The sequence below is a fragment of the Aulonocara stuartgranti genome (genome assembly GCF_965226115.1).
Source record: "Aulonocara stuartgranti genome assembly, chromosome: 4".
In the NCBI taxonomy this organism is placed as follows: domain Eukaryota; kingdom Metazoa; phylum Chordata; class Actinopteri; order Cichliformes; family Cichlidae; genus Aulonocara; species Aulonocara stuartgranti.
Window position 1 is genome coordinate 6,606,469 of NC_138942.1, and position 12,107 is coordinate 6,618,575.

Below are 12,107 nucleotides of genomic sequence, written 5' to 3' on the forward strand. Positions count from 1 at the left end.
TCACTGTGACAATTTGCTCTATTGCGTGAAACACTTTTGCTGGGAGTCTTTTTCTGGCTGCTGTTGGCGGTTTAGAGGAAACAGATAACATCAGGCTTCAAGTCTGACGTATATTTGAGTCTCTATCTTGTATCAGTCTGACTCAACTGGATGTTCCGTTCGTTGAAAGAAGATAACACAGTGGTATCATTAGGAGGAGCAAAATGTCCTATAAGGAAATGGCAGGTCAACACAAAGATTTATTTTTCTGTTTATCTTCTTACTCTCAGCCCCTCCCATCAACATCACCACTCTCTTCTCCAGTGTTAATCTTAAATTTTTGGATACATAAATATATGAGGGACTTCAAGCTAACATCCGGCTGATTGAGCCTCCTGATCTGCTCTGTGACAGTGCAGTAAGTCATTCCATCTCATGCTAATCATTGCCTTTACTGAGAAGAAGCTAGGTCACAATAAGAGAACAGGTCAGAGTAAGAGTGATGACAGATGCTGGAAGTAGAAAAATATGAAATTGCCAGATAAAGAGAGTTTTAGATGTGGAGGTCTGGATTGATGAAAAGGAATTAAATTCTTACCTCTGGGGAGGTCTACACTCTCAGGACCCATTAATCCCACATAAATCCCTTGTTCTTTATGTTTCATTTCCTCCTTTCCATTCTTAAATTTATTGGATATTTCCCCATATACCAATCTTTTATCCCCCATTTGATCGTACAGTATTAAATATGCTTCTGAATTCTCTTTCATATTTTCACCAAAATATTTTCACAAGATGACCTTTTTCCTTCCAGGATTGTCTTGAGATCCGACGTAAACTTTAAATGCACCACAGAGGGTTAATTGAGTTGCTGAAGGGAAGTGAGACACATTTGGGACTTGTCAGATTTATAATTTTCTTTCATTTTTTTCTCCTTATTGAAGAGGATTACTTGATTGTTTCCAGATGATGACAAGGAGGCCCAGACACAGAGGCTGGTTCAGTACAAATGTTTCAAATCTTTTAGCCACACTGCGGTGTGGTTTGTTGCCCGGTGTTTCGGTGCAACATTTCAGTCCACACTGATACAGTATGTTAATGAACTTTGGTACAACACATGATCCCCAGAGAATTATTTTTTTCCCACTGTGCACTTCATTTAGTCTTACAAACATGCCAACGTTTCCACTTGTTGAGAACTTCAGTTTATAAAAAGATGTTTTAAATAAAAAAAACAAAACCCCAAAATCTATTAGTGATTATGATCATATTATGTAAAGGCTTCTACCATGAATGAAAACTAGGAACCTTCACAACAACAGTCAGATCATGGCGCTTTATATTATAAGGTGAAGACCTTGTAACTCACCCGAGTCAGTCACGGCAGATGGCCCCGCCCCTCCCTGAGCCTGGTTCTGCTGAAGGTTTCTTCCTGTTAAAAGGGAGTTTTTCCTTCCTATTGTCGCCAAAGCGCTTGCTCATAGAAGGTCATATGATTGTTGTGGTTTTCTGTTGGCGCTGTGTAAATAAATATTTTAACATCAAACCTAAAGTATTGGAGAAGTCCAACAATCAGCCCCCTATGAGCAAGAACTGTGCAACAGTGGGAAAGAAAAACTCCCTTTTAACAGGAAGAAATCTCTGTCAGTACCAGGCTGAGGCAGGGAAATCCCTGATTACATTTTCTGTTTCATTATTTTAAATCTTCGTGTGACAAAACCACATAGAGACTAATTTATGCCTTTTGATACTGAAATGATACACTCAGTATAAAAGCAGTGTGTAACGTTTGCTGCAGTTTTGTGGTTAAATAACAGTTTACTTGAAAAATTGTGCAGCTGTATGCAGAGTGCTGAAGTTTGACTGTTTAAAAGATTATGAGGCCATTTTTACGCTACACATCAATGCTTGAATTCAGTACAAATGATGTTGCTGTTGGTAGAAAGGTAAAGCAACAGGGGAAACTCTGAGCGAAGCCATTAAAATATTCTTAAGACTCAAAGAAAGGAACATCATCAGTCAGATACACTAATATTATTTTTTAAATACAAGGCATGTAAGAAGGAGAACTGACTGAGAGGATTAAATACCAAAAAAGACAAAAGAAAAAATTACTGATGTAACATCTGCTAAAGCATCACAGAGCTGATCCTAACAAGGCGAGACTGACATTTCTTAAAATGGATACAAAGCAGACAGCATGGCGTGGTCTGTCACCACCAGCTGGTAGAGCTTTTTATTTTTTGCCTCACTTACAGTCTAAGTTTCATAGGTCCATAGCGATTTTTAGATTGTGTCATTTTGTATGGTTTACTTCACTGTTTTGTCAGAGTTTATTAATGCGTTACAGAAATTTTCTTGTCATTACTCTTTATTTCCTACAATGTTTTCAGATTGTTAGGGTGAATTATAAGTGTCTTTTTCTATGACCGCCAAGAGAGTGTTAAGAGCTATATTTTTTCTCTGAAGGCTGTGGAAACTCCTTAAACTTTCTATTCCATAAAACTCTCTTGAAATCCTCTGGAAATTGTCAAAAATGCCTTGTCATCAAGATTAAAACCAAGCTGTTATACACCAAACAGCAGCACCATAACTACATGACAACTTACAAATATTTTGTGGCAACTCTTAAAGTGTTCCAACATAAAACCAAACTGTCAGGGATGTAGTTTAAATGAAAGCAGGTAGTACAGTGTTATGCTTGGACTGGATGACACCTGATCTCTGGAAAAATCCATGAACCATTTTCATGGTTTTAGTCAGGATACGTTGTGATCTGCTCATATGCTCCTGATCACTGGTGACAGAGCGCCACCTGACCCGTTCGCAGCATGTGTTTGGGGGCAAGCATGTCTAAAGATGTTAGTGGCTCAGGGTTGTGTATCGGTTTGCTTGGGTTTTCACAACATGGGAGGTGAGAGTGGCTAAACTTTAACACCGCTGGTTTTCAGTTCTGGCACTTTCCCTTTAGTTATAATGATAAACCTCCCTTGAATACTAAAAATAAACATCTCAGGGAGCCCAGAGGGCCGGCTTAGGATTACCCACTGAGAGGCATGACATTCACTGAAACTCTCCTGTGTCCATCATATTACAAATTTTAAACCAATCCAACTTTTATATAACCCTTGACCTTAAACAAGCCAGTTGGTCCACTCACAAACATTTCCTGGATCATTACTAGAGCAATGTATTATGCCTGAGTGCCTCCAGGGCCCAGCTTGAATACATTTGAACCTTTGTCAGAACTGCTTCTATTAACACTGAGGTTTACTTAATCAGCACGAGTGATGGCAATCAGAATCGGTTAACCAACAGAGAAAAATGGAAGCTGTGTCACAAGGTCATCCCCCAGTGTTCCAAATGAAGGTGTCTTTAAGTGGTTTGTCTTGCTTAACACATCCATCACCTGGAAACCGTGAGATTAAAAGAGCATTTGAGCAGGATTAAGAGTTATGGCCAATTAACTTGTACGTCTGTTCTATGTTACATCCTATGGTGCTGTCACTGACACACTGAAACAGCAATAAATCAGACTTTTAAGTGGTAAAATCAGGATTCTATTTTCCATTGAATCAATATCATTTTCTGTCAAGGTTATAGTTCCATCTGAAGTCACACAGTTGACCTAAAGTGTTAAATTCTGAATGTTGTCTGCATGAAAATCGTCAGTCTAACCTCTTAAAGTCTTATCAGTCAGCATGCTCTTTCACGTGCTAAACTATAATACCACGAACAAGAGAGGCTTTGTTGTGACCATCTTCTTTTCTTTTATCCACCCTTATTACAGACAAGCCTGCAATATGTCTCAACCTATATATAAAATGAGTGCACTTTTACACAGAGTATAGCCCCTGCAGGTTGCTCCATATGTTCTATGTAGCTTTATCTGAAGGGCTAACATAGATCTTAATGTGGTGTCCTCAAGTTACACCGCTTTTTTAGGGTTGATCAAAGTGGAGCCACCATCAGCTGAAATGCTCTGAGAATCAGGGACACAGAGGGAAGGCCATCAAGAGGGAATAGTGGGAAGGTGTCCAACTTCAAGGCCTTTGTGCTGGACCTGTGTAAACGCCTTTATGTATTTGGCAGATCGGTAGAGCAGCGACAGAGAGAGAACAGCAGGATGCCCTCAGGGACGTGAATGACAGTGACCCTTTGAAGTGGGTAGGGTTGCAGCTCTGTGCAACCCTCTCAGAACCCCACCCTTCTTCTGCACATCACATATGGACGCCTCCGAAAAACTACCCTTCGGGAGCACCGTGGCTCACAGACCATGGCGGTGTAACCTGAGAGTGGTTGTAGCAGCCTGTCAGACCGCTGTTAGAGACTTCCCATTGGTCCAAACAGGAAGCAAGCGTGACCCCTTGAAGCCCCAGGGTCAAATATGTCTCTTAGAACAGTGACAATTGAATTAGTTACTTATGTAGACCAGACAGTCATGGGATCCTATAAACCCAGACACATTCAGACGCATTTACATAGGTTGAACTGGCCTGGGAGCACTTACACTTGCACTTCTACATGGTCAAGCAAGAACTGCTCATGTTTTTTTATTTGCTTGGCTCTGAGGCACTCAAGCCTACTTTGGGGTTCCCTGTGATATTCTGGCAATAGCACTACAACTCATCAAGAACATGATGTCAGGCTCTTCAATTTTATTTCATGATAGGAGATCAATATTTGAAAGTGTGCTGTGTTTTAAGTGGATGAGACATCCAGTACACCTGGCTTTACCCTCTCTATTTTACTTTCTGATGTGGAACAGCTAGAATAGTAGCAGAAACGCACCTCGACATCAGTGCTTTATGTCACTGCTCCTTGCTGCTTTTTAGTTACCTTATCGGTTTGTTATAATTCAGTTTGATTGTCCAGTCGAAGCATTTCGTGCCCATAAGTGCATTTGCAAGTCTGATGTATGTACGATACATGTCTGTGTGTATGACCATATAAGTGCTTGTAAGCATGTGTCTGGCTCAAGGGAGCAGCTCTTTTCTTGCTTTCCTTTCCACATCTCTTGAGTAGATAAGGCCATGCCACCATCACTCTTGCAGCCTTAAAAAAAAAGATGACTTGACAGATTTAATGCCATTGGAGCCAGTTTGGTTGTCTGGTCAAACCATTTTGTCCCCATAAGTGCATTTTGTATGCATGTGTGCAAGTCATTGTGTGCACTATACATGTATGTGTATATGGTCGTGTAAGTGCTAGTAAGCATGTGGCTGGCTCAGAGGAGCAGTGGTGCATGCACTACCATCAGTTAGAGCCCAGAGCCAGCCTGCTTTAATGGCTGCCATAATTAAAAAAGCTTTTAAAGAAGGGCGTGCCACTGAAGGGACCACAGTGGGGGTGATGTTGGGCTGGTGCGAGTATCAGACTAATCAGTGCTACTGATTGCTGAAAAAAGAGCTCATCTTGCATGGGCATGCTGGAAAAATGACAGAAAATGTGATGCCCTCTGACTGTATGCCTACTTTTCAAACAGTTATTTGGAACATGATGAGCCTCTCCTTGCTGAATAGCTTGTTATTCTGAAAATGCATATTAAAATATCAAGACTAAACTGAAAGTGATGTATGCTATAAACCTTTTTAGGTCACATTAGGGCAGTGAAAGCTTTGTACGCCGACTGTGTTTCTCAGCTGGCTGTTGCAGAACAAAATTATAATTTCTGGGTATCGGATAAAGCGAGTCCAACAGTCATTTTTTTAACCTCCATTACTGGTCTCTATCTATTTCTCTTGGAGAAAACGTCACTTTAGCTGTTTAATGAGTCACTGTGATGAACTGAAAGTTCTTAACTGTGTCTGAATGCTTTTTCGGTGGTGAGCAGATAGCATGCAGTGTGGTTTTTTCCCCGAAAACAGCCAATTTGCTGCAGTCAAAAATAATGCTGTTAGACTTGTAAGAGTGAACAAAAAACAGTAAAATTTTGTAACAGGCAGCTGAAATGGTCAGAATTAGAAAGTTCTGTAGAACAACCATTTATCGCTACGGACAATCCTTAACACTGGTGAACAGGGTTGTACTTTAAAGTCACAGAAATCTGAATTCTTAGAAGGTAGCAAGGCTATGAAAAGCCTTAACAAAATTTCTTCAGACAACAAAAAAGACCAGGATGTATAGGCTTCTGGAGAGAAGAAAAAAACAGGAATTGTTATTGAGCAAAAATTAAATTACTATACTCAAAAAATAAGAGTAAATAAATAAGAGTAAATGGTTCAGTTTATAATCAGGTTTTGTATATAGTGGAATACAAGAAGAAAGAGGAAAAAGTGTATTTAGAAGATTTTAACTTGAGGGCATGTAGCTTGTAGGTCACTGCTCACCAGCATGTCCATGATTCAGACAAAACTTTACAACAGTTTTCACAATTTTGCACTAATTATCTAAAGTGGCACACTACTGTATACCTGGCCTGACCATAACACTACTGAACCATCCTTGATGCCATTAGAGGCTCTGTTTATGTGCATAGAAAACATTTACTTTGCTGGGAAAGCTCTGTAACGTAAACACTTGTATGTGGATGGAAACAATTACAAGACTCGGACATGCCCCAAGTGATAACCGTGTAAAATTCGAATCTAAACACACTAGAATGCATAAATATTCATTAGAGCCAGGGGAGAGGCTGAATTAGAGGATAGTATAAATGAGATTTTGGACTTGCAAAACAGAAGATTGAATTATATTACACAGTGGCTCCAGTACACAAAATTAAAGTTAGCTGATTTGGGTTATTTGATCAAAAACAGATTTGTGTTTAAGAGTTTGGCACTGGCATACGTACAGCTGAGACTATACTGTAATAGAGTGTGTTGGTGACCCCTCGCTACCACCACCGCCACTGTGACCATCCTCCCCACCCAGCATCACCACATTCCCCTCCTCCTAGGTTGTGAAAACATTTGAAAACACTTTTCATTTCCTCAGGCCCCGAAATGAAGAGCACCCCAGTCGTCACTCTCTCACACTTGTCCCTGTATGAAGGTAAATGATTCCACTCTTTCGCAGCAGTCCAGTGGAGCAGACCTACGTTATTGTGGCCTCTGGGGTCATATAGAGGAGGTCAGAGAGTCAAACAGCTCTGAGCCCAGTGTGTACAACTACTGTGCACCACAGTTTATCTCCACTGAACCTATTGAATATCCGCCAGGGAGAAGTGGGGGGTGGGGGAATCATCTGCTTACTGGTTGGTGCAGCGACTTAGGGGGGAGAAGGTGTGAGCTTTGGGTTCAGGCAAGGGTCAGTGTTAAAGAAAGGTTGAGGTTAAAGGTGTGTGCATTGGACAACCTCTACCTCCACGCTCATTATCCATCCTAACATTTTATTTACATTCAACTACAAGTGACAAGCTTGTGAATGCAGTCAGGCTTTATGCTGTTTGGGCAGCTGAGCTTTGACGTTTGCTTTTTTTTTGTTTAAAAGTACAAATGTGGATTTTTTTTTTTTTTGGCATGCAGCATGTAATAATGTGTTTTTATGTCTGCGCTTGAGATTTCAAGTTTAAAAAACGTCTTGACCTCATTGCTTGTGTAATCATGCAGCATTGCAAGCTGCCAATTAGCACATCATATTTTAAACCACACATAGTTTTAATTTGTGCCCTTTATATACTGTAATTTGCTTCACTTTAAATTGCGGGTTTTGTATGTTTAATCCTACTTACTGCAATGCTATTATAAGGGGTTTTTTTGTGAGTGTGTGTGTGTATGTTTTTTTTGTTTATTTGTTTTACTGTGTCCTATTATCTGCTCCTTGAATGACCATAATTCCCTGTGGATATCTATTAAGCATTCATTTAAACTAATGTTGCACAGTATTTGGCATGAATTTTGTGGGGCGACTGGAGTAGCCTGTCTTGCTCCATAAATGGGAAAGGGATAAGCGAGTGGATAAAGTTGGAGGTGTTAAAGTGCTTAGGGCAGACTGAGTCTCCTGTCCTCAGGCCCAGGTGGGGGATTGGGTGTTTTTACAGTGATTCTCATGTTCAGGAAAAGAGCAGGCAGGGGTACAGGATTCGAGCAATTACCTTATTTGGGTTACAGGGGAGCTATTTATTTGCCTGGTTTGACATGTTTCTGTTGACCAGGGGAGTTGTGCTGTATGGAAAACCGATAGTACTGAAGTGTATTTATTTATTCTGCAGACAAAACAGCCTTACTGAACAAGGCTGGGGAGAAAAAGAAATAGTTTGCCAAGTTTTTCAAAGGGTCAGATCTTTATGTTTTGTCCCAGCTTGCTGTGCACTGAGTCCTGTGGAGTTGTGGTCGGTGGGGAGGACATGTCCTCCATCTGCCTGTGCAGCTCCCTGGACCAAAACACGACGCTGGCATCTAACCGATGTTGAGATGAGTTCTGTGAGTTTAGTCTTTAGTTCAATGCACAATCACAACCAGTGACCTTTCAAATGTTCAACGGGGGAAGACTGTCATAAAATTGAATTATTAACTTAATTCATCGCTCTCTTTCACCATGCTGGCAATGACTTTTTGGATCAAAAGTAGAGCTATTGTGGTTTCCTTTTTTTCTGGTAAATAACATGTATACATTATTAACATTGACATTATAAAAGTTGAACAAAGCTACTCTAATGTCACCCATTGGTTTTTCAAGTCCAGTTTTGAGTCCTTGAGATGAATGTTTCACTTTCTTGGTTTAAAGCACTTCAGAGTTGGTTTCTCTTTACAGAAGTTAAAAACATCGTGTATACTGCGTATGAGTATTTGGTTAAAGCATTTGGTTTTCTCCAGATGTCGTACTGTGCACTCTAGCCAATCAGCTCCACTTTTATCCCAATCTATGAAGTGTTCCTGTTTGTTCAGTTGCAACTTTGCAAACTTAAACCATGCTGTCATATTCTTTTTAGAGAAAAGAGTCTTTCTCCTGGTAACCTGAATGCTCCAGACCATCAAAATGTCAAAACATCTGCCTTCATAGTCTCGGTCATGCTTAGTCACTTAGTTTTTCACAGGACTGCATAGTATAGGCTGTGAGCTGTGTTCAAAGCATCCACAAATGCACATGCTGTGTCTGATTTGGATCGTTCTTCAACCACTCAGCCTGGCTGAACACTTTGCACATTCCCAGGCTTAATCAAAAATGCTCACGACACTGTGAAGATTAATTTGGCTTTCTAAAGAACAAGATAAAAGAATATTTGTTTGGACTAACAACTACCGAAATCTATAAAGCTGAATTTTTGGCAATGGTAACACTAAAAGGAAAAGACTGTATCCTTCTATAAAGTGGAATAAACAGCAAATTGCTCATCATAGCATCAGTGAAAACTACGGGATAAATAATTGTAGCTAAGCTGTTTCTTAAAATCTTATTTTGTTTTTTGTTTTTATATGTGTAAAAGTGGTTAAGTGACAGGCTTGTGAGGTCACAGTGGTTTATATAACAGCTGAAGATTATGTCTAAGTGACCATTTATTTAACTGGATTCTTTACTTGGGTGCAAACGATTCTGGACTGACTGCAGTGAGAACATTAAAATATAAATGTTGTTATTAGCGGTTTTACAATTTGCTGAAAGTGCCAAGAAGCAGAAACTCTTCCCAAAATCCATGCTGCAAAACTAACCTACATATGTCCCCCTTATGCCAGTCCTTACTTTATTTTTAAAATGTGGTATTGGTTTTGAAGAAGGTAAACAGCTAAGATACTAACCTTGAGACTGTTTGTATGTCCTGTTGCTCACTTTAGTCTTATTTTGCAAGTGCATGTGTGACAAAATGGGAATCCTCTGTTTGCAAAATTTTAGTTTCCACATCAGAAGAGTTGGTCTCCTCAGATGATTGTCCGCAGTAAATGCTTCCTTTACGTACACCCACTTGTGATCTACAGTTTACTGACAAGTTACACAATTTTTAGTGGAGCTGTTTTTGTGAAAGTTTCAACTGAAAAGCTGCCCAGTACAATTTAAAATGCCAAGCTGTTGATTTTACTGTCAGCACTGGATCATCAGCCTTTCTTCACTTCTGCGAGTGGGTTTATGCATATACATATTTTCACTCTTTTCACAAAGTGCCTCGCCAATATAGCCACATCAAAAAACAAATGAAGAAAAGTCTTACTCTATCCCAACAACCTTGTTATCATTAACACACACACTTCTCCCAGAGTGCTAATCTTGACCATGTGTATATCTGGCAGCTATTTTATACTTCAAACCTTTGCCCTTGAACTGCACACAGATGACTCCAGGGTAAACACAGCTACTCCAACAAAGGACAAAGAATCAGTGCAGCAAAGTTCACATATTATCCTCTTATATAATTTGCTTTTTATAGTTATATCTCATCATCATATATATCTTATTTTCTGTGGTCACAAAAATGGGTTTGTCTCATGCATGGTAGTAAAAGCAATCTGCACTGCATTCCACACTATGTCAGGCATGAAAGTGGCTCGAGTGATAAAGTCAAGCATGACGACAGCATCCAGATCCCGCAGAGATGCCCTCTTGATGGCTCTCAGGCCTAGATTACAGGTGGATTACCTGGTGAGCAACATAAGAGGATATGAAATGTTTCACTCTCGTAGTATAAAATTGCTCAGAAACAGTGATTCTTCATGAGCAGCAGTGATGGAAGAGAATCTGATGAGTGGAGTTTTGGCCCTTGACTTTCTAACTTTGTGTACATATTGTTTGTGTGCATACAGATGCTAAACATGGGCCTCTGGTGTGGCTTTTAAACAATTTCCACGTGGTGATGAATGAAAAAGTTGTACGTGACTAGCTGTCTTATGGGAGTTATGTTATCTAGGCACTTTGTCACTGTGAGACTCATTAGGTGCTTATGATGCTGACGGTGACTCACAAGTGTGATTGATTAATCCTACAGCAAAAATCAACTGCAGTGTGGCTGTGTTTAAAGAATACAAAGTGGCTTTAGAGTCATTTGATTGCATTTAGGGCATGGGGGTGGTTTATTGCCGCAGACCAGTCTTATCAATGTAATTCTTCTGCTTTGGCAGGATATGCATCACATAGACCCTAGTATACCATCTTCTCCTATGACCTTCTTCTTGTCACAGTTACTTTGTTCTCTATTCATCACTGAGTCTTTCTTAAAGTCTGCAGTTTATACCTTACTCTCCAACAAATTTGTGAAATTTATTGTCCACTAAATGTTATTTCTGCTTTCTTCATTCAGCTCCATGTTCACATCCTTTAAATCCACTCGTGTTTGCTGTTATGATAAAAATAAAGGACATGGTTTTTTAAATTATAAGATTTTATCAGGACAAATTAAGTTATCTGAGTCTTGGCAGGTCCTAAAATTGGGTAAATATAAGCTCAGCTGAACTGCAAAACATGACATATTGCACAGTTATTTATTTAACACAAATCAAAATGCAGAAAGAGTTTGTGAAAAACCAAGTGCACCTCTACTGTTTCCATAAAAAGGATCAGTAGGATCAAAATTGGGTCATGCAACAAGGTAATGATCCCAAGTATACCAGCAAATCTACAACAGAATGACAGAAAGGCACTGCAACAGCCAAGTCACATTACAGACCTCAACCCATTTGAAATGCTGTGGGTGGACCTTATGAGAGCTGTACATAAACAAATGCCCAAAAACCTCAGTGAAATGAAACAATGCTGTAAAGACAAGCAGGCCAAAATCCTCCACAACGATTGAGAGACTGATAAAGTCATACAGAAAACCTTCAAGTCATTACTGCTATAGTTGCTTGTACTGTTAAATCACGGGGTGACCTTTGCATTTTGAAAATGCAAATGTTTCTGCATTTTCACTTAGTTTTTGTTAAATAAATAATAACGGGGTGCAATATGTACAATAATGCAATAATGTACACGGCTTATGGTTATTAGTATAAAAGGCTAAACTGGCACCAAAATGCCAAATGAGATAGTTTCATAATGTTAGACAAGAAGCAACTTCCTATTTCTGACACACTGTAGAGAAGTTGTTAACGTCTGTCAAATTGAGACAGAGCTTTTCTTTTCTAATGGGAGAAAAGTGACATTCAAGATTATATGCTAATTTTATATTTTCATCTGGACCATAGGGGATTAAGATACAAGATTGGTTCCCAAAGTCTGCATCCCACTTGCATGCTTGTCAGTGTTCAAATTGGAATTTGTCA